Source organism: Triticum aestivum, chromosome 6D (assembly GCF_018294505.1).
Source record: "Triticum aestivum cultivar Chinese Spring chromosome 6D, IWGSC CS RefSeq v2.1, whole genome shotgun sequence".
In the NCBI taxonomy this organism is placed as follows: Eukaryota; Viridiplantae; Streptophyta; class Magnoliopsida; order Poales; family Poaceae; genus Triticum; species Triticum aestivum.
The window spans coordinates 420,195,787-420,217,720 of NC_057811.1; positions in this window are offsets into that span (position 1 = coordinate 420,195,787).

Genomic DNA, 21,934 nt, shown 5'->3' on the forward strand with positions numbered 1-21,934 from the left:
GATAATATCGTAGCGGTGCTTAGGCGAAGCCCTGCGTCGGTAGAACATCATCATCGTCACCACGCCGTCGTGCTGACAAAACTCTCCCTCAACACTCGGCTGGATCGGAGTTCGAGGGACGTCATCGAGCTGAACGTGTGCTGAACTCGGAGGTGCCGTGCGTTCGGTACTTGATTGGTCGGATCATGAAGACGTACGACTACATCAACCGCGTTGTGTTAACGCTTCCACTTTCGGTCTACGTGGGTACGTGGACAACACTCTCCCCTCTCGTTGCTATGCATTACCATGATCTTGTGTGTGCGTAGGAATTTTTTTGAAATTACTACGTTCCCCAACAAGTTAAACAAGACTTTACGCAGGCGCGACAGGAGTCCAACCCTTATGCGCGAACCACCCTGGCTGTGTATGTGAGTGCATGCACGTGTACTCCCTCGGTCTTCCAACAAAGAGTGTACATCGGCTCAAAAACAAAGAGTGTACATCTACACTTCCAATGCATTTAGCCTTTAGACTAGCCACGGTGGGAGTAACTTCAGCAGTAACATCGAGTCCAACTCAGCAAATTTGCTTATGTGGCAATGAGTTAATGTGGAGAGAGGTAGTTTGAGTAACTTAGCTTGTTACTGTAACATCACATGTCCCATTGCAATATGAGTCTATAACCTAATAAATGAAGCTTTGCATGACACCACATTTATGTTACTACCCACTATGAAGGTAGTAACATAATCTAGGGATATGTGTATGTTACTCTCCATTGTGGCTAGTCTTAATCCTTAATTACAGCATGCAACAACCTTCATTTAATCTTTTTCTCTCAATGGTCGCATGCACACATAAGTCTGCTACTTTTGGGCGTTAATTATACCATGAAGCTCCGGTTCCTCCTGGTCAATGTGTAAATCTCTATGTGTACAGTCTTTCACCGACGTAGGGAGTAGGTTGAGCACTTCAGCGTGAGCGTGTGTGTTGCGTCGTGTGCTGTGAGCCGCATGGATGCGTGAGTGTTGCGTGTGTGCATGTGTTCGTGTGAGTGTTGCATGTTGCATGCATACATGCATGCAATAGGCTTTTACTCCCTCCCATTGACATGTTCATATTTCAAGCTTCATTAAAACGCTACATGCAAGAATTAAGAGATAACTCACCAATGTGTGTAAAATTTCTGGTCATTTGTTCCTCACGCATGCATTCCAATTAATACGTTCGTAAACACAATTTTCTTGAGGAAAACGAGCCCATTATTGTGTACTTTCGGAACAAAATTCTTGGGGCACTCATCATTTACTACTACCTTGGTTGCTGATTTTTTATTGACCTGTATATAAACCTCCGTCCTGGTTTAATGGTCCCCTTTGTACTTAGTGTAAAATTTTGACTGTAAATTTAACTAACGAAGTGTCAATGCATGTCATAAAAAACTATACTATTAAAAACTATGTTCAAATACAAATCCAGTGATATGATTTTTGGTGAAATGCATTAACATTTTATTAGTTAAATAGATGGACAAAGTTTGGCACAAAATACTACTAGTACTCCTACATTATTGGTGCCGGGTGCCTTGGCCAATGTTTAATCTTGTTGGACAGGATGAGCGTAGGGGCATAGGGATACTATAGATAGGAAGTCTTAGCAATCCATTATTCCCCATCTCGGTCAGAGAGAACTATTCAACTAGTCTTCACAGTGAAGTGACAATACAGGCAGCAGCAGATGGGACACTTAATTAATAAGCTGAACCAGCGTGTTCGTGTTACTAAATCAGCCTTACCGAGTACTGCCATCATGTTTGCCAGTGGAGCACGCTTCCGCAAATACGCCTACGAACCTCTCTCCTCCATTAACTGGCATATGGGCCCTCTTGAGGTAGACCCACATGTCATCGGCTTAACTATTTACACTCCGAAAGACGGTATATCCTGGTAGTAGTACTAGTAGAATTGAGATTTAATGCACTTTCTTCCCCGTCTTTCCCTCTTCTTCCTCCTCTCTTCCCCATCGTCGGCCGCACACCATTTCCCCCCGCTCACTGCTCGCCCGCCCGCGCCATCTTACTTGGTAGCTCGCGCGTACCATACCCCCCCGCTCACTGCTCAGCCACACATGTCGTCTTCTTCTCTCGCCCGCCCGAATCCACTTCCCCGCTTGCTCGCAGGCACCGAAAACCCCAATCACTCAGCACCCTAAAAAACCCTATGGCAGAACCGAATGACACGCAGAGCCGCGATTGGAATTCCCTCCCCAACGTTCTCTTGGAGCAGATCTGTAATCGTATGGACCTGCTCAGCACCATCCGTCTGGCCGCATGCTCGGTGTCTTTGTACCATCTACTCATCTGCAACCGGCCGACCCTTTTCAAGACACCCTGCTTGCTTATGCCCGATCCTCGCAGGTGGCCCAGACACGGACTTGACGATCCTACGGAGGTCGACGTGGTGCCCCTCGACATGCTACCACTACCCGTCCACCTGTCCTTCATGTGCGACCACTACTGGGCGGGCATGAAGGCCAACTGGATCGTCCTCATCCACCAATCCGGCAGTTCGTGGCATCTCGTGAATATCTACACCCAGTGAGAGATCACCCTTCCATCGCTGGATACCGCCGCCATCGAGCCTCGCGGCCCGCCAGACACTCCTGCCTACTACGCACGAGACGCGTCAAGCTTTTGGCTCGACCTCTGTTTGCTGAAGGTTGTAATCTGCGAAGTGCCCACACCATCAGAAGACTACATGAATTACAAGCTCATTGCCTTGTTCAACATGGGATTAGTCTATCTGGAATTCGGTCGCCATACATGGTTATGGCTCATCGTCAATCCTGTTGAGCCTCCATTTCTATCTGATGCTATAGTGCACGATGGCATCGTTTACGCGGTCGACGCACATATTGGCTGCCTATACTGGTGGAATCAATCGTCGTGTAATTGTTCTATCTCATCTCATCTTTACCTTATGAATACGACTGCCCGTTGATTGTTACAAATTTGGAATAGATAGTATGTCTATAACCACATCATTGTTATATGTTCCTCTCATTTCCTAGATTTTTATGACCACACATGTTATTGTTAGAGTTGATATGAGAACAATTGGCATCTAATGATTGTTAGAATAGATATTATGAGTATAACCTCATGATTGCTATATGTTACTCTCATTTCCAAGATTTTTATAACAACACATGTTATTGCTTAGAGTTGATATGAGAACAGTAGTAAGTGCTATGGTAGAATATGAGTAGGCCATGTCATAGTTGTTTTCCTCTCATTGTTACATGATGTTTGAACCATGACATATTGCTAGAATATGAAAGCCATTGGCTTATTTTTTTTAACTTGGGGTATGATTATGACCATGACATTGGAATTCTCGGTCTATGATATTTGTCACTGTTATAATAATCTTAATTCCACACAGGCTCTGAACATGATTGTATATTTGTGTTCTTTTCGTCTCCAATTTGATTTGTTGCAGCAGACGCAAATGCGCTGGCCTTCATGATCCCACGACCTGGAATCATACCAGTCAATGGGTGGTGGTTTATCGCTCGTTCAACTGAAGGTGGCCATTTGATGCTCATTCACACATACCAAATTGACCAAACCATTTCATCAAACCACATGCGGTACAATGCCTGGGGCGTTCGTGACTGTGATGGCTATGGCTGTTCGTGTTCGAGAAAGTCCCAGCTCCGTTGGGCCAGGCATATTCAACTGGAGGCGGGTTTACAGCCTCGGCAACCACTCCATGTTCCCCGGGCTCAATTATCCGATCATCCAACAAATCATCGATCATATCACTGGCGAGGATTACCGTGCTATGCAACTTCCACTCGCCAGGGGGAACTGTGTTTACACATCATACCATGGGTTTCATGAATCACCATATCCTGAGATTCGTCAACACATCTTGTTGCCAGATATAATCTTCAGTGTGTGAAAGGCATCAACCTTCCATGCGATGAATGGCTCTTGCAAACCCGACATGCGGCGATGTGGTTCATGCCAACAGCAAATATGCACAACTTGATTCGTACTAATATCTAGGCTTAGCCATGTATCCTGCTGCTGTAGCATGACCCACTTTTGTTGGATATTATGTACTGTTGTTAGTTTGAAGCACTCCTCTGGTTTGAAGGATAGATACCTTTCTGGAATCAAGTGCATCCTAACTCACCTGCGTAGGATGTACTGATAATGATGATGGAGATGTTGTGCAGAAGCCATACCTATATATATATATATATATATATATATATATATATATATAGCCGGTCTATTCTACTAATATTAGCAGAATAGTTATTCTGCTAACACTTCCGCACTACATGCTCAATGCGAGGGCACTGCACTTTCAGTAGCAAAGGTACTGCAATACAGAGACTAGTGAACTTCGTGTCGGAAAAAACTATACGCATTGTTTTTTGGTATTGTTTTCTTTTTATTTTTTAACCGTTTATCAGAACGACGCGTCTAATATTCCATTGAGAAGCTATGGATTAGGCGCAACTTTGCCATGTTGAACACTTTTTGGGATTCGTTATAGTTTAAGAGCAGTTTCGAAAATTATGCGGCTCACGGCTCAGCGAGCGATTTTTCGCGTTTTCTTCTAAACCGCTTGTCGGAATGAAGCAAATGATATACCGTTGGAAACATATCATCGAGGCGCATATTTTCATATCTATTATCTTCTCTAATTCGTTACGGTTTAAGAGCAGTTTCAAATTTACTAAATCGTGGAATTGTGTTTTTCATTTTTTTTATTTTTGGTACTATTTTCTGTCCAGTTTTCAACCGTTTGTCGAAACGAGGCGTGTGATGCGCCGTTGGAAAGCTACGGACGAGGCAAATTTTATATGTCCAAATGTTTTTGAGATTCCTTATGGTTTTAAGTTAATTTTGAAAATCGTGCGGCTAACGACGAGTGGCAGCAGCCGTATTTTTACAAAGCACTCATCGGTATGACTCAAATTATACGCCGTTGGAAAGATATCGACGAGGCTCAACTTTTTCATGTAGAACACGTTCTCTAATTCCTTATGGTTTAAGAGAAATTTTGAATTTACTCAAATGCGGACACTCTGTTTTTCGCGACACCAAAATTGACGAGTGAACCGCATCAGACAGAAAACCGCACTGCTTTGAACTAAAAACCGCACTGCATCAGATGGGCAAGTGAACTTCATGATTTTTTAATTTAGACATAAATTTTCTCAGGCGAGGAAGTGGACCGGACTTCACATCGGGAGCAAGTGAACCGCAAAAGTATGGAGAAGTGAATCGCATTACTTTTTTCGTCGTTTCGGTAATTAATTTTCTTGCACTTACAAGATGAACATCATCAGGGGACCGACCGCACTGCATCAAATGGTTAAGTGAATTGCATTACTTTAATCTGCATACGTTCGTCCATGATATTTTTAATTGGCGCATGTACAGACTGCACGAACAAGACTAGTGCACTGCAGGGGGCGGCACATGTGCACTGCACGTACAATGCAAAAATATTGAAAATACACATTATCACACGTTGATCACAGGGGGGAGGGCAAAAAACTTCAACACAGGGGGATGCATCCCACACATCCAGGGGACATCTGAGCTGAAATTTATACTAGTGGTGTCATAACAAACTGAAATTCTACATAGGCACTTCTCAATTACAAAGTATAAAAATCCATCAACAGTGCAATGAACGTCTCAAGCATACCCTGCGTCGGGGCATCGCGGGTGGCCGTTGCGGCCTGGATCCGACCTGCACCATGCAAGATGCCAAAGCCCTACCGAACTGCACCATGCAAGATGCCAAACCGCTTGCCCGCGTAAACCGAGCTGCATGGGACGAGCTGCCGAAACTGCACGTCAATGGGCTCCGAGCTGCCCCCTATAGATGTGGGTTGCGGCAAGCTCCGGCCATGTCCAAACTGAAAAAACAAACTGAGCCCTGCTGTGAGAAGAGGAGTGTAGTCCACATGGTACATGCACGGCGGAACTGCATGTAGGAGCATCTCCTCTTCCCGTGTGGCCGGAGAGGAGCCGAGCACTGCAACACCCACGCAACTGCACCATAGGCCAGGCGCCGGCAAACCGTGAATTGACATATCCGTCCTCGTCGTGGCCTGAGGGGTGGGGGAGAAATCGCACATCAGCGGTCACATTGAAGAAACATAAAGAGAGAGAAAGGAAGGAGAGGGTTGGGACGAAGAGAAGGAGAGGCTGGGGTCGCCCGATCTGACCTTGAGCGGGCTTTGGAGGAGTGGCCTAGGCCTGCGGCTGTGGGCAAATCCGGGCCCGGGGCACTCAGGATCTAGCGCTGTAGGGAGGATGCTAGCGGTGCCACCCTCCATTGGCCCAATCCCTGGCGGCTCACCGGTCGCGACGGAGGAAGACAAGGGGAGTGGGCCATATGTGGAACAAGAAGGGGCCGATACGAGGTAGATTGCTGGGGTTTCGGTACCGGGCGGGGACAAGGCCGTGGAGGTGCCAGGGGGGCATGACCACCGACAGAGACCGATCCCGGCCATTGGGGAGTTTGAATCCAGCTAGGGGGTCAAGGCATGGTCTCGACTGGGAAGATGAGGGAGGCGGAGCAGAGTGGTGGTCGGGGCGGGCGGAAGGCGCGTGGTGGTGGCCGGGGCGGGCGGCACGAGCAGGCTGGTCAGAGCAGCTCCCCGCCGTCGGGAGCCACTGGGAAGGGGAGAGGTAGCCGCCGGGGTGTGGAAGGTGGTCAGGGGCGGGGGCGCTGCCGCGGCATGGGAGGTGGTCGGGGCACCCCGGCGCCGCCACGGGGTGGGAGGTGGTCGGGGTGAGGCTTCGGCCGGAGATTGGAGAAGGTGGGTGGGTTAGGTGGTCGGGGTGAGGCTTCGGCCGGAGATTGGAGAAGGTGGGTGGGTTAGGTGGTGCGGTGGGGAATATATAGGGTGGGTCTATTCTAATAACACCCTTTAAGAGTCTTATTCTGCTAACAGTAGCTTAAAGGTGGGTGGGTTAGGTGGGTTAGGTGGTGTTATTAGCAGAATAAGCCAAGTGTTAGCAGAATATGGTCTTAAAGGGTTAGTGCGGGACAGTAATTAGGTGTTAGCAGAATAAGCTACTGTTAGCAGAATAAGACTCTTAAAGGGTGTTATTAGAATAGACCCACCGTCGCGGCGCCCCACCCCCGCCTACCTTCTACTAGCGCTGCTGCTGGAGCACCACCACAGCCCGCTGCCGCGCCGCCCCTCCCACGCACCCAGCCCCCGCCCGCCTCGCACCTCTCCATAGCCCCCACCACCCCGGGATCCCAGCGGTCCACCAACCGCAAGCCGCCGCCCAGGCAGCGGCGAAGGCCGCCGCGCCCTCCACACTGCCAATCACTGTCGCGCCTCGGCAAGGGGCGTCGCTGCCGATCCCCCACTGGATCTCGCCCAACTCCCCTAACGTGCCGCCGACGCCTGCGCCTTCCTCCCATTGGCGAGCACCGCCCCAGGCATCCACCGTACAACCGTGCCACGGGCAACTCGCTGATGTGTCCGTAGCCCCTGACGCTCGCCTCCACCTCGTCCACCGCCACGGGCAACTCACTGATCTCCCTTCTCCAACTCGGACAGTGCGAGCAGTGCACGAGCCCCCTGTGCAGTCTTACGGTGTGGCATGTGGGCACGATGCGTGTGTCTGCAGTATGGGGGCGGATGTGTGTGTGCAAGTGGGCATGATGTGCAGTGCGGGTGTGTACTTCCCGTTTTCTCCTCCTCTCCACCCTCCCTAGAGGGCTTGCAGCTTGCCGGCGTGTGTGTTTGCAGGTCCTGCCGTCCTAGCAACCGATGGGTCACCCCTTTTCAGCGAGCACTGCTTGCAGTGCGGGCGAGCGTGGCATGCAGTGCAGGCGAGGCCGTGCAGCTCACCGGGCGTCTGGGCGACGAACCTCACTTGCAGCTCTCTCCTCCACTCCTTGTTGTTTGCGGGAAGCAGGGGACAAGCGCACTGCACTAAGGGTGGCCGGTGTCATACTTTTTCTTAAGTAGTTCATCTTGTTATATGTCTTTTTCTAGTAGTTCATGTTGCTGTACGTTTCAGTTTGACCATGTTAATGCATGCAGATCTTTGCTGGTTTGGGTGCAGCTCGCAGGCATTTGTGGAGTTCAACGGCGCATAGCCGTGCACGTGTCGTCCCAAAGGAGCAGTCCACATCGCCGATGGCAGCACCACCACGACGTATGTGGGTGTTGTGGTCGTGCAGCTCGGAGATGCTCGCTATGCCGTTCGGAGCTTGTGCACGTGCAATACGGCGAGCGCCATCTCTTCCCATTGGTTGGTGGACCATGGCCGTGCAGCTCAGAGATGCTCGCCATGCGGTTCGGGCCTTGTGTCCGTGCAGTCGGGAGAGCGCCATCTCCATCTCTTCCCCTGTAGTCCGTAAACCATGGTTGTGCAGCTTAGAGACGCTCGTCGTGTGGTTCAGGGCTCATGCGTGTGCAGTCCGGCGAGGGCCATCTCTTCCCCTGCAGTCCGTCGACCATGGCATGCAGTTTGGGCACGCTTGCCATGCGGTTCAGGGCTCGTCCGCGTGTAGTCCGATGAGCGTCTGTGCACAGCAGCGACTCTACTGCAACATTCAGAAAAGAGGATTCCCCTAGTTTTTGAAAATATATAGCTCTAGAATCTACTCCTCACAATCGTTATATGCTGCTCTCAACTTCTGTGTGTGTTGTTATGCTTGTCTTTATCCCAGCTCTATGGCAGCTTCATGTTCCCCGTAGGCTGCATGTGTTCCTCTTGCTGTAGCTGGTAGTAGCTCATAATATATTTTTTGAAAAAACATGATAACCTTGTAAAAGAAAAAGTATCTCTGACGCTTTGTGTTTGTTGTGCTCTAGACAAGAACGTTGCACATTTATTATGCAACTGTGAGATTTCCAGAATAATCTAGGATAAACTATCTATATGCTTCAAACAGGAGTAGAAGGAAAAATTGAACAAGGATACTGCTGAAGCTTTTGCATTATTGAGGAGTGAGAGGAGATGTTAAATATTTTCCTTTATTTTTTCCTTTTGGCAATTGGTCTATTTTGTTCTGGAGTTGTCTTAAATTTTTCGTTGTGATTGAGAGTTGTCTTAAATTTTTTGCTGTGATTGAGAAAAAGGTTTTGGAGCTCACTAGCAAAAATGAGCGACCGCATGCTTGCACTGGGGACAGAAAAAAAAGAGGCAATTTTGTTACACTGCATCGTGGGTTATTGCTCAGTTTGTAAAATCTTTCTTTGTAAAAGCAGTGCACCCGGTGAACCGAAGAAGTACATTTTTTCAAAGTATTGTAGTTCATTGTTAAAAATCGGTGTGGTTTGCTTTATAAAATATGTGTGGTTCACTATGCAATTTTTTTAAAAAAAATAGTACACTTGAACCGTTTATGCAGGTTCACTTGCCTCAGTTGTGTAGTCCAAAAATCCTTTATACATTTTTAGAAAAACAAGAAAAAAACCATGCAGCTCACTTCGATTTATGCTGTGGTTCACTTCTCTCAAAAAATAAATTGCACTCGTGTGTTAAAAAAACAAAAATGCATCGGGAGTTGTAGTGCACTTCGTCGTCGCATGCGGTTCACTACATTCGGTCAGGTAGTTTAGATGAAACTACAAAATAAAATGTTAGAAAAAATAATAATAATGCAGTTCCCTCTGTAGACACTGCAGTGCGGTTTCCTGTCTGACGCAGTTTCTTCGTCGATTTTGTTGTGGCGAAATATGCATTTAAAAAAATAAGTGCACTTGACTGTCTGATGCAGTGCGGTTTTTAGTCTGAAGTAGTGCATTCTCCCGTCTGATGCAGTATACACGTCGATTTTGGCGTGATGAAAAACAGAGTGTCATCATTTCGTTAAAATAAAAATTGCTCTTGAACCGCAAGGATTCGGAGAGAGTGTTCTAAATGAAAATGTTTCGTCTCATCGATATCTTTCCAACGACGTATAATTTGAATTATTTCGACAAGCGATTTGTAAACATTTTGCGAAAAAGGCCGCTGCCTCTTGTCGTCAGCCGCACGATTTTCAAAATTAACTAAAAATCGTAAAGAATCTCAAAACCATTTCAACATATGAAAGTTGCGCCTCGTCCGTAGCTTTTCAACGGCGTATCACACGTCTTGTTTCGACAAACGGTTCAAAAACTGGAGCGAAAACAGTACGAAAATTGTAAAAAATCGAAAAAATAGAATTTCGCGATTTACTAAATTTAAAACTGTTCTTAAACCATAACGAATTAGAGAAAATAATTGATGTGAAAAAGATGCGCCTCGTTGATATCTTTTCAGCGGTGTATCATTTGCTTCATTCCGACAAGGGATTTAGAAAAAGTCGCAAAAATACGATCGCTGTCACTCATCGTCCGCTGCACCGTTTTTGAAACTGCTCTTAAACCGCGAGGAATTTTGGAAAGTGTTCAACATGGCGAAGTTGCGTCTAATCCATAGCTTTCCAACGGTATATTATATGCCTTGTTCCGATAAACGGTTAAAAACTAGAGTGAATACAGTACCGGAAAAACACTGCGTGCAGTTTTTTCCGACACGAAGGTCACTAGTCTATATTGCAGTGCCCTTGCTAGAGAAAGTGCAATGCTCTTGCGTTGAGCGTGCAGTGCGGAAGTGTTATCAGAATAACTATTCTGCTAATATTAGCATAATAGACCGGCTGTATATATCAATTAGGCTTCAAGTGCGTACTTGTTGGTGAAAGTGTTGTCCAATGAGAATTATATTTTGTATTACTCATGTAGCCTACAAAGTCTGTCGCACAGCCTTGTAACTTCTTACTCCATTTCTAAATTTGTACTAGTCCTCCATACTGTATATTGCGCTACTCATACTACTACGTCGCTCCTTGTTTATTGGCCCACTTCATAATCTGTGTCAAATTTTGACCATAAATTGAACTAACTAAATGTTAATGCATGTCACAAAAAATTATATCGTTTGATTCGTATTTGAACATACTTTCCAATCGTATAATTTTTGGTGACATGCATTAAAATTTTGTTAGTTAAACCTATGGTTAAAATGTGACACTAAATACGACTAGTAAGTAGTACAGTAGTAGTACTAGTATATGTCGGTCAAATTATTCATCATGTCCTCACATTGAATTGACGTGACAACACACTACGCGTGAGGTGACACAAGAGTCCCGGCGGCGTGTTTGGGTATTGTGGACTTCAGATTTGGAGTACCACTTATCTATCAAAATCTTTCATCATTCACTTAAAACAGTCGATTGATCACACATTGAATACCATATAACTGGAATTAACCGATGCAAGTCCAAGAAGGATTGGCCGGTGCTGCCGGCTGGCGTCAAGTTCAATCCGACGGATCAGGAGCCGATCGAGCACCTTGAGGCCAAAGTGAGTGCTGACAGCGCGAGATCTCACCCTCTCATTGATTTGTTCATCCCAACCATCGACAACGAGCATGGCATATGCTACACCCATCCTGAGAAACTTCCAGGTCAGACACTAATCCGCCGTCTACTTGCACAAACATATTCCTTTGTTTATAGCTCTATTTTTCTTTTAGACGCGGGCCTGGTGAAGCAATTACAATTTGACAGTTAATAAAAAGTGAAACAAGTGACTGCAACATGCCAAAGATGTTATGAAAATGCCAACTACGTACACTAAAACCTGTATTCGATAATACTGCAGGTATCACACTGAGTGGCCTAAGCAAGCATTTCTTCCAGCGCAACTCCACAGAGTTCAAATGGGGTACGTGGACGCGTTGATCGCAAGATACAGTCAGGGTGCGGCGTGCACGCGATGTGGCACAAGACCGGCAATACCTTGCCGGTGATGGTCAACGGCCGGCAGACGGGCAACAAAAAGGTTCTGGTGCTGCACACTAACAAGAACTTCGACCAGCAGAGGACCAACTGGGTGATGCACCAGTACCACCTCGGGGACCTGGAGCAAGAGAAGGAGCGGGAGCTGGTCCTCTGCAAGATTTTCTACTAGACGAACACTAGGGCCAGGACTAAAAAGATTATAAGTAGAGCCGTTTTCTTCTAAAAAGATTATAAGTTAGTTTGGTATTGGTACTTGTACTACGTGGTCGTCTACAAGTTGGTATTGTTGTTAACGATCTTTCGGTATGAACTTGGCATTTGCTTCCAACCATCATGTCGAGGGTCGATGTGGATATAAAGTTGAATCATTTGTTTCAAAACGAATTTTCAGGCACCTGATTTTTATTTGATGGGTAGCGTAAGCACCTGCCATTCGAATTCCCAGTTCTCCAAATTTTGTACATCTTCAAAGTACGCAGGGGATCCATTCGGTTTCACAGGCTGATAGTTGGACGGAGCACGTCGGAACTGGGATGTGGCATGCCAAGCCGAGCTGCAAATTGTTAAAAGAGAGGAGCGATGGATTTGGGCCTTCCAGAACAGTTAAGTGTCGCGACCTCGACCGTGAAGCGCCTCCCATGGACTAAAAAAGGCCTAGTCCATTATTATTACTTGAAATATGCAAAATATTCCATAATGAAAATAAATATGTAAAATGCAATGAACTTAGTCCGCTTCCACTGAAAACCATCCGATTTGCATGAAATTCGTCCGTGGAACCACAAGACGGCTGTCCATATAGAGCCTAACCGTACGAAACCAGTAGGTCCATGGCAGTACCCAAGCAAGTGCACGCACTTATTATCACGATGGAAAAATAATGCTGACGTGTGAGACGATGAAACCCATGAAGTCTTCAATGTACTCAATAAACGAGAGAATTCTGCAAGTACAGACTGATAACTGGGATCCAGCACGTATATTGTTTTTTCAGGTCGAGCAAGTTTCAACTGGGCTGTAGATTGCCCAGGCTTGGTTTTGTTTTCAACAGGCCCAGCCCATGACGACAACGGGGCACAAAGATCCAGCGGGTATATAATGGCCTCTGGCCCGCCAGCATTAGTTATATTTTGTCTTAGAACATCCGCAGGCAGTTTTTTTACTGAATCAAACACACAACCCAGTTCTATTTTCCTCTTGAAACGCCATGCCCTACTTCCGTTTTCTAATATAAAGTTCCCTTTTCATATTTACATCCTTATTTGTTGTTGTTTTCCCTCCCAGCGCTGATTTTTTACCACTAGTTTTTCCTTAAATCAACTCAATTGTCCCACGTCTTATTTGCTTACAAAAACAAAATGATTTTTTGGCAAATCAATAAGTTCTTAAAAAATAAATGTTTATCATTTCTGGATTAGAACAGTTCGGACTCCACCGAAATATGCAAAATAAGGTTGAACTTTTTGACCATGGTCCTGGGCAGAAAATGGGCTGTAAATTCCTTAAGAATTAGCAAATGGGCTGCAAATTATTAAAAAAATAGCAAATGGGCTCTATGTTGTGTGCCACAGATTTGGAGGCTGACTTGTGGGCCTACTAAGTTCATGCGTACACAAGGTTTCTCAAAAAAAAGAAACTTAGTCAACAATCGACTCTACCAGTGTCAAACCGTTAGATGTCAATCTAACGACAATCGTGCTTCTTGAGTCTACGATCTTCCTGCTCCAGCCGCCCAAACCAGCGCTGGCGGAACTGCCTGCTCCCGCCTCCCGTGGCCGGCTGTGCTACCGGGCAGGCCTCACGGCCCCACCATACTCGCATCCATGGCCTGGCTATCCCTCTACTCACCCACACCTCCTGTTATTCTCCGGCGACGACAGCTTCACACTGCGGCCGAACAAGTAAACCCTCGTACCCACTCCACGTGGGAAACAACTACTGAGTCTTCCTCGGCTTCGTGTTGTTCCCTTACTTGGCCTCGCCGTCGTCTACCGCCTTGGTGCTCTCGGCACGGCGTGGTTAACGAATGACATCCATCAGAAGAGGACTATACGTGGAGAGGCTGACAGCTGGGTCCACGGCCGCACACAAGGAAGTGGCTCCTTTTTTGCACCTTCCTCCTGACACCTGGGACCCACCGAAAGGGCCTCTGTATTTCACGAAAAAATGTTCCCCCTGCGGACAGCTCGGACCCGCCAGCTATATCTTCGCATGCAAGGAAGTGCCTCCTTATTACATACAAAAAAATGAATACTCCCCTGCTAGCTGGAACCCACCAAAGTGGGAGGCTGACTTGTGGGCCTACTAAGTTGACACGGACGGAGGGCTTTGTCAACTTAGTCAATATGAATGATTCTAGCTCCCGTGACCGTACGATGTCCATCCAACGGCCGTAGTGCTTCTTCAACCTCTGGTCTTCTTGCTCCAGCCTCCCAAAGCAGCGCCGGTCATGTCGCCTGCTCCTGCCTCCCGTGGCCGGCTGTGCTGTCGCAGAGGCCTCACCGCCCCCTACTACTTCCACCACTGGCCAGACCATCCCTCTACTCACCCACACCCCCTGTTATTCTGCGGCGATGGCAGCCTCACACCGCAGCCGAACCAGTGAACCCTTGTACTCCTTTCCGCGTGGGCATCCACAGCCGCGTCTTCCCCGGCTTCGCGTCGTCCCCTTCCTAGGCCTCGCCGTCTTCCACCGCCGTGCTCTCGGTGCGGCATGGTCAATGTGGTCAAGGAATGACTTCCATTGGAAGAGTACTGTACATGGAGAGGCTGAGAGCTGGGTCCACGGCCGTAGCAAGGAAGTACAACCTTATTACGCGCAAAATAATGATTCCTCCACCTGACAGCAAGGACCCACCGGACGGGCCACCGTATTTCGCGAAAAAAAGTTTCCCCCCTGACTGCTGGGACCTACCAGCTACATCTTCGCACGCAAGGAAGTGCCTCCTTATCCTCCCTAACAGTCGGGACCCACCTGGTCAAAGCGTACGTAGTGTTGTCATTCTGGCCGCGAACGTGTACATACATACTGGTCGATCGGTCTATCTGCAGGCGGCAGTGATGAATCGTGGCCGAGTAAGGAAGCGCACTTATCGTACTAGAGGCGCGGACAGAGCATGTACACGTACATACAGCCAGGGTGCAAGAAAGTAAATACGGCCACATACGTACAAACGGGCGGGGACTCGAACGCCTACTCGCGCATACGTACGACCATGGCTCGTATACAAGGAAAGGCAGCGACGGCGTCCTGTTCATCGGCAGCCAACCGGCTGGGTCAGAACAGAGAATCTGCGTCGTCGTGTTCATCAGGAGGCAAAGGACTGCGTCGTGTTCATCGGGAGCCAACCGGCTTGGACGGAATAGCCAAAACGAGGCCTGGCGTACCGCAGAACAGAGGAAACGGCCTTATGTTCGACCGCCTACGGTCGAAATGGGCCTGTTCACCGGGAGGGGTGTGGCGTACCACAAAATGGAGGAAACGGACTTCTCTTCGACCTCCTACGGTCGAAACAGGGTCCCGTTGATCGGGAGGGGTGCGGCGTACCGCAAAACGGACTTCTCTTTGACTTCCTACGGTCGAAATGGGGTCCTGTTCATCGGGAGGGGTGTGGCGTACCCAAAACGGGACTCCACGGGCTACTGTTCATCCACCGTCTACTGCCTTGCTCCAGCCTCCACGGGCTACTGTTCATACACCGTCGACCTCCTCCAGCCTCCACCTGTGACTGTTCATACACCGTCGACCTCCTCCAGCCTCCACCTGCGACTGTTCATCCACGACGCCTCCCTCGTGCCTCCACCAGCTATTGTTCATCCATGGGCTCCTGTTCATCCAGCCTCCACCACTCCTCCACCGGCTACTGTTCAACCAGCCCTCTCCACGGGGTCCTGTTCAACCACCCCTCCACGGGCTACTGTTCATCCAGCCCTCCACTGGCTACTGTTCAACCAGCCCTCCATCGGCTGCTGTTCATCCAGCCCTCCACGGGGTCCAGTTCATCCACCCCAACCGGCTCGATCGGGGTCCTGTTCATCCAGCGGCAACCCTCTACTACCACGGGGTCCTATTCATCCAACCCCACCGGGAACTGTTCATCCAACCCCCCAACAACGCTCACTGTTCATCAAGAGGTAGCAGGTTCGATCAGCTTCAGTTAGCAGCAGTAGCGAAGGAATCGCTTGATCGGGTTCAATTGACAGCCAGGGATCGATCGATCGCTTGGGTTCAGTAACGCGTAGCCTGCAGTGCAATCGCTCGGGTTCAGTAGGTGAACGCCTCGCTCGGGTTCAGTTAGAGCCCAACGCATCGCACCCACGCGCGTACGTGTATGAGAGAAACGCGCATCGCTCGCCCCAACCACCCACCCTAACTGGGAACTCCCTGATATTTTCCTTGCCCTCGCTTCCACCACGGTTTTTTCCATCATGGACGGCCCAAAGAATGTCATGCAGCTGCGTCTCCGGCCCGCCCAGGATGAAAAGCCCATTTTCTGTCATGATTTTTCTTCATAGAAGTAGGAGCCCACCACATCTATGATGATACCGGGTTTTGTCACAATTATCGTCATAGAAGTGTCATAAGCATGACAAAAAAATTTATTTCGGCCCAAAATGTCACGGATGTATCTTTTTTTTTTGTAGTGAATGTGTGTAACGATTGGATTTTGTGTGGAGGCTATATATACCCCTCCACCCCCTTCTCCATATGTGAGAGAGCCATCAGAACGTGCCTACACTTCCAGCATACATTTTCTGAGAGAGAACCACCCAGTCATGTGTTGAGATCAAGATATACCATTCCTACCACAAGAATCTTGATTTCTAGCCTTCCCCAAGTTGCTTTCCACTCAAATCATCTTTCCACCATATCCAAATCTGTGAGAGAGAGTTGAGTGTTGGGGAGACTATCATTTGAAGCACAAGAGCAAGGATTTCATCATCAACACAACATCTATTACCTTTTGGAGAGTGGTGTCTCCTAGATTGGTTAGGTGTCGCTTGGGAGCCTCCGACAAGATTGTGGAGTTGAACCAAGAAGTTTGCAAGGGCAAAGAGATCGCCTACTTCGTGAAGATCTACCCAAGTGAGGCAAGTCCTTCGTGGGCCATGGCCATGGTGGGATAGACAAGGTTGTTTCTTCATGGACCCTTCATGGGTGGAGCCCTCCATGGACACGCGCAGCTGTTACCCTTTGTGGGTTGAAGTCTCCATCAACGTGGATGTACGATAGCACCACCTATCGGAACCACGCCAAAAATCTCTGTGTCATCATTGCATTTGCACTCTCCAAACCCTTCCCTTTACCTTCATATGCAATGTTTTACTTTTCGCTGCTACACTCTTAGAATTGCATGTGTAGGTTGATTGCTTGACTTGTGCTAGTTGCTAAAATCTGCCCACAACTAAAATTGGGAAAATGCTAGATTTTTATTTGGTCAAGTAGTCTAATCACCCCCCTCTAGACCTACTTTCGATCCTACAAGTAGTCCACCCTCGGGGATGAGGGTTTGTATTAGTAGCTTTGTGTTTGATCTCTCTCTCTCTCTCTCTCTCTCTCGTGTTCTTGATTTGGCACGATCTTGATGTATCGCGAGCTTTGTTAATATAGTTGGATCATATGGTGTTTTCCCCTCTCTATCTTGTTGAGATGAATTGAGTTTTACCTTTGAGATTTCATTATTATCGGATTGAATACTTTTATGGATTTGAGAGCACTTGATGTATGTCTTGGCACTCAACTCGCAGATTCCCAAAGTGACATTGGGGTAATCTATGCATGGGGTTGATGCACGTTTTCGTCTTTGTTTCTTCGGTAGAAATCTTGGGGCACTCTTTGAAGTTCTTTGTGTCTGATTGAGTATTATGAATCTGAAGTTGTTTGATGCATATCGTATAATCAACTCACGGATACTCTTGGTGACATTAGAGTTGGTTGATGTGTATCATATGGTGTTATTTTAGTACGAACTCTTGGGCTGTTTGTGACATTTATAGGGATAGCTCGATAGATCGATCGAAAAGGATAACTTTGAGGTGGTTTCGTACCCTACAAACAATTTTGTCTTATGTTCTCCGCTAGGTAAGAACTTTGCACTACTGGAACCAGGATCTTTGCCGTCAGCCAGCTCTTTGCCGCCTGCTAGCTGACGGCAAAGAAGGTCTTTGCCATCAGCTTACAGAAAACTGATGGCAAAGAAAGTGCGAACGACAAAGAGGATGTTTGCTGTCAGCCAGCCCTTTGCCATCTGCTAGCAGACGGCATAGAAGCTTTGCCATCTGCTAGCAGACGGCAACAAGGGAGGGTGGCCCACTAACAAGAACCACCTAACGGCCACTTTCTTTGCCGTCCGCTAGCATATGGCAAAGTTCCCCCGGCCCCACCCCACTAACTAGGCTCATTGCCGTCTGCTAGCGGATGGCAAAGAGCTTTGACCTAACCAAAATCGGTCAGCGCCCGCGCCCCACCCCTCTCTCTCCCCTCTATCTCTCTCCCCTCACCTCACCCGCGTCGTTCCCGTGCCCGTCGCCCCCGCCGCGACCCCGACCGCCCTCGACCCCCACCGCCCCCGATGCTCCCGAGCCCCACCGCCCTGACCCCCAAGGCCGCCTGGCGCCCCGGCGCTTAGGCCGCCCACCGCCCGACGCCGCTCCGCCCCGCGCCGCCCAGAGCCTCTCCGTTCAGCCGCCCCCGCCGCCCGGCGCCGCTCCGTCCAGCCGCCCCCTGGTGAGCTTCTTCCCTTTTTTTCTTGCTGTTTTTTTGATTTAGGTGAATTAGTTGATTAAGGTTGATTAGTTGATTTAGATTGATTTAGGTTAAGTAGTTGACTTAGGTTAATTAGTTAGTTGATTTACGTTAATTAGTTGATTTAGATTGTTGGTTAGTTTTTTATATTTAGTCATATTTTAGCTTAGTAGATTTTAGGTTAATAGATTTTAGTTGATTTTAGGTTAGTTGATTTTAGGTTAATAGATTTTAGTAGATTTTAGGTTAGTAGATTTTAGTTGATTTATGTTAATTAGTTGATTTAGGTTGATTAGTTGATTTAGGTTAATTAGTTGATTTAGATTGTAGGTTAGTGTTTTTATATTTAGTCATATTTTAGGTTAGTAGATTTTAGGTTAGTTATATTTTAGGTTATTAGTACATTTTGTGAGATGAAAAAGAAAAGAAAAGAAGAAAAAGTAGAAGTGGAGAGGAAAAAGGAAAATAAGGAAAATGAAGAAGAAAAAGAAGACAAGAGGAAGAAGGAAAAGAAGGAAGAAGAAGAAAAAGAAGGAGAGGAAAAAGGAATATAAAGAAGAAGAAGATGAAGAAGAGGAGGAGGAGGAGAAGAACAGAAGAAGAAGAAGAAGAAGAAGAAGAAAGAAGAAAGAAGATGAAAAAAAAAGAAAGTTGAAAAAATGAACATTAGATTATTAGAAGAAGAAAGTTTAGGTTAGTGGTAGGTTTAGGTTAGTGCTAGGTTTAGGTTTAGATTATTAGAAGAAGAAGAAAGTTGAAAAAAATAAGAATAAGTAGAAGAACAAGAAAAAGGAAAAAAAGGAAGAAGAAGAAGAAGAAAGTTGAAAAAAGGAACAATAAGTAGAAGAAGTGGAAAAAGGAAAGGAAGAAGAATAATAAGAAAGAAGAAGATGAAAAAAAATAAGAAGTGGAAGAAAAATAAGAATCTCGACCCCGACATGACCGATGGTCGAGGGTCGAGGGGTAAAGGGCTCGAGGAGCGAGGGTCACCAAGGGGTCGAGGGGTCGAGGAGCGAGGGTCGGTGAGGGGTCGCTGAGTTTAGTTTAGTTAAGGTTAGTTTAGGTTACATTTAGTTTATAGTTTAGTTTATTTTTTTCTTCTGTTTTTTAAGAATAAACAAGAAAGATGAAAAAAGAAGTAAAAGAAAAAGAGGAAGAAGAAGAAGAGTAAGAAGAAGAAGATGAAAAAAAAGAACAATAAGTAGAATAATAAGAAGAAGAAGGGTAAGAAGAAGAACATGAAAAAAAGAACAATAAGTAGTAGTAGAAGAAGAAGATGATGATGATGAAAAAAAAGAAGTAGAAGTACAAGATGAAAAAAGTAGGAAAAGTTGAAAAAGAGGGTCGCCGATGGTCGAGGGTCGCCGAGGGGTCGAGGGTAGCCGAGTGGTCGAGGATCGAGGGGAAAAGGAGTCGAGGGTCTAGGGGTCGAGGATCGAGGTGTCGAGGGGTCGAGGGGAAAAGGGGAAAAGGGGTCGAGGATTTGCCATCCCGACACCGACACCCCGACCCCCTGACCCCGACACCCCGACCCCGACACGACACCCCGACACCCCGAACTGGACACGACACCCCGACACCGCGACCCCGACACAGCACCCCGACCCCGACACTGCAGCCCCGACCCCGACACGACACCCCCGACACCCCCGACACCCCGACCCCCGACACGACACCCCGACACCCGACACAACACCCCGACCCCGACACGACACCACCGACACCCTGACCCCCGACACGACACCCCGACACCCGACATGACACCCCGACCCCGACACCTCCCAAAAAGGTGTTGTTCGGCCTTCGAGAGGCCGGCGGGCTCATATATTTGTGAATTATGTACATATATTATTAATTAGTTCATGTTATTAGGTATTCAATTTTTTATTATGTTCATGATGATGATACACACTTAAATATTTTATTATGTTTATGTTGTACTAATTTCGTTTACTCTTTGTCATTGCAGGTGTTGACAGATGGTGGGCGCGGGTCGAGAGCACTCCAAGACTCCTTCCTCGGCGCGTGCTGGGAGGGGTGCTATTATTCCACCCCAGCACCTCCGGAGAGCGCTGGTAGACAGTATGCAGACATTGGAGGGCGCTTCTTCTTCGGCCGGGAGAGGTCGGGGGAAGACGAAGAGGGCTGCTAGAGGTAGACGTGGCGGCGGGAGAGGTAGGAAGGATGCTGCGCCTTCCTCACTGCCACCCCGAGCTGATTCTCCCGACCATAGGAGTGCTCCATCTCAGGTGGACCCGTCTCGCTCCGGTCCACGAGCGTCGGGCCGACGAGCCTCGGGTCACCGAGCCTTCGTCCGACAAGACTCGGGTCCCAGAGTCTTTGTCCCAGGAGACTTGGGTCCCAGAGTCTTTGTCCCACGTGACTCCGGAGGCTAGTGGCCATGCTGATGGTGGCGAGGACACCTTTTCTGATGGTAGCTATAGCGAGGGCGAGTTGGTTGAGGAGGGCAAGAAGGTCTACCAGCGTGGTGGTACAAAGCTCCCAGTCGTGCCGGCGACCCGTGAGGTGGTTGATTGAGCCTAACGGGGAGAAGTAAGTGCATTTACACTTTTTAACCTTTTGCCTTCATGTTTCTTCAAATTAATATCTAATGTGTTGGCCTTGTCATACTGCAGGGGTTGGAAACATGCCCCTGGTGTTCGCAGGCCCAACCAAGTCCTTGGTGTGCTTTGACGACACCACTTCCCGGGGTGGGTCACGTTGCGCGGTGAGGGTCATGTTCCACAGCTAGCACTGAGTTGGGAGCTATATGTGGCTGCCCCGGCCCCGCCGGAGGAGAGGGTCAACGATGTCTTGTGCGAGACGGTGGCCGACATTGTGATCCCGACAAGCATCGACCGATCCTTCTCCGTCTCGCAATGGCGCAACCCCGACCGGTCCTTCTTCATCTGGCACTAGCGCAAACTCGACCGGTCCTTGACCTCCATGATGATGGTAAGTTTTCCCAAGTGTTTTGCTCAACAAATGCATACTTAGCTTAACAAATAACCTACTTAGCTCCAAAATGACCTATACTTAGCTTATTTTCCTTGAAAATGACATAATAACCTTACTTAACTCCAAAATAACATATTTTACCTAGGATAGCTATAAAATGACCTATACTTAGCATTTTTTTTCCTCCAAAATGAGTTGATATGCTTAGTTAGCTAAAAACAACATAACTACCTAGGATAGCTCAATAATGATCTATAATTAGCTTAGCTAGTTCATTTATGACATAATTAGCTCACTTAGGTAAAAAAAGGCATAATAACCTTGGTTTAGCTCCAAAATGACCTATACTTAGCTTATTTTCCTCGGAAATGACATAATAACCTTACTTAGCTACAAACTGACATAC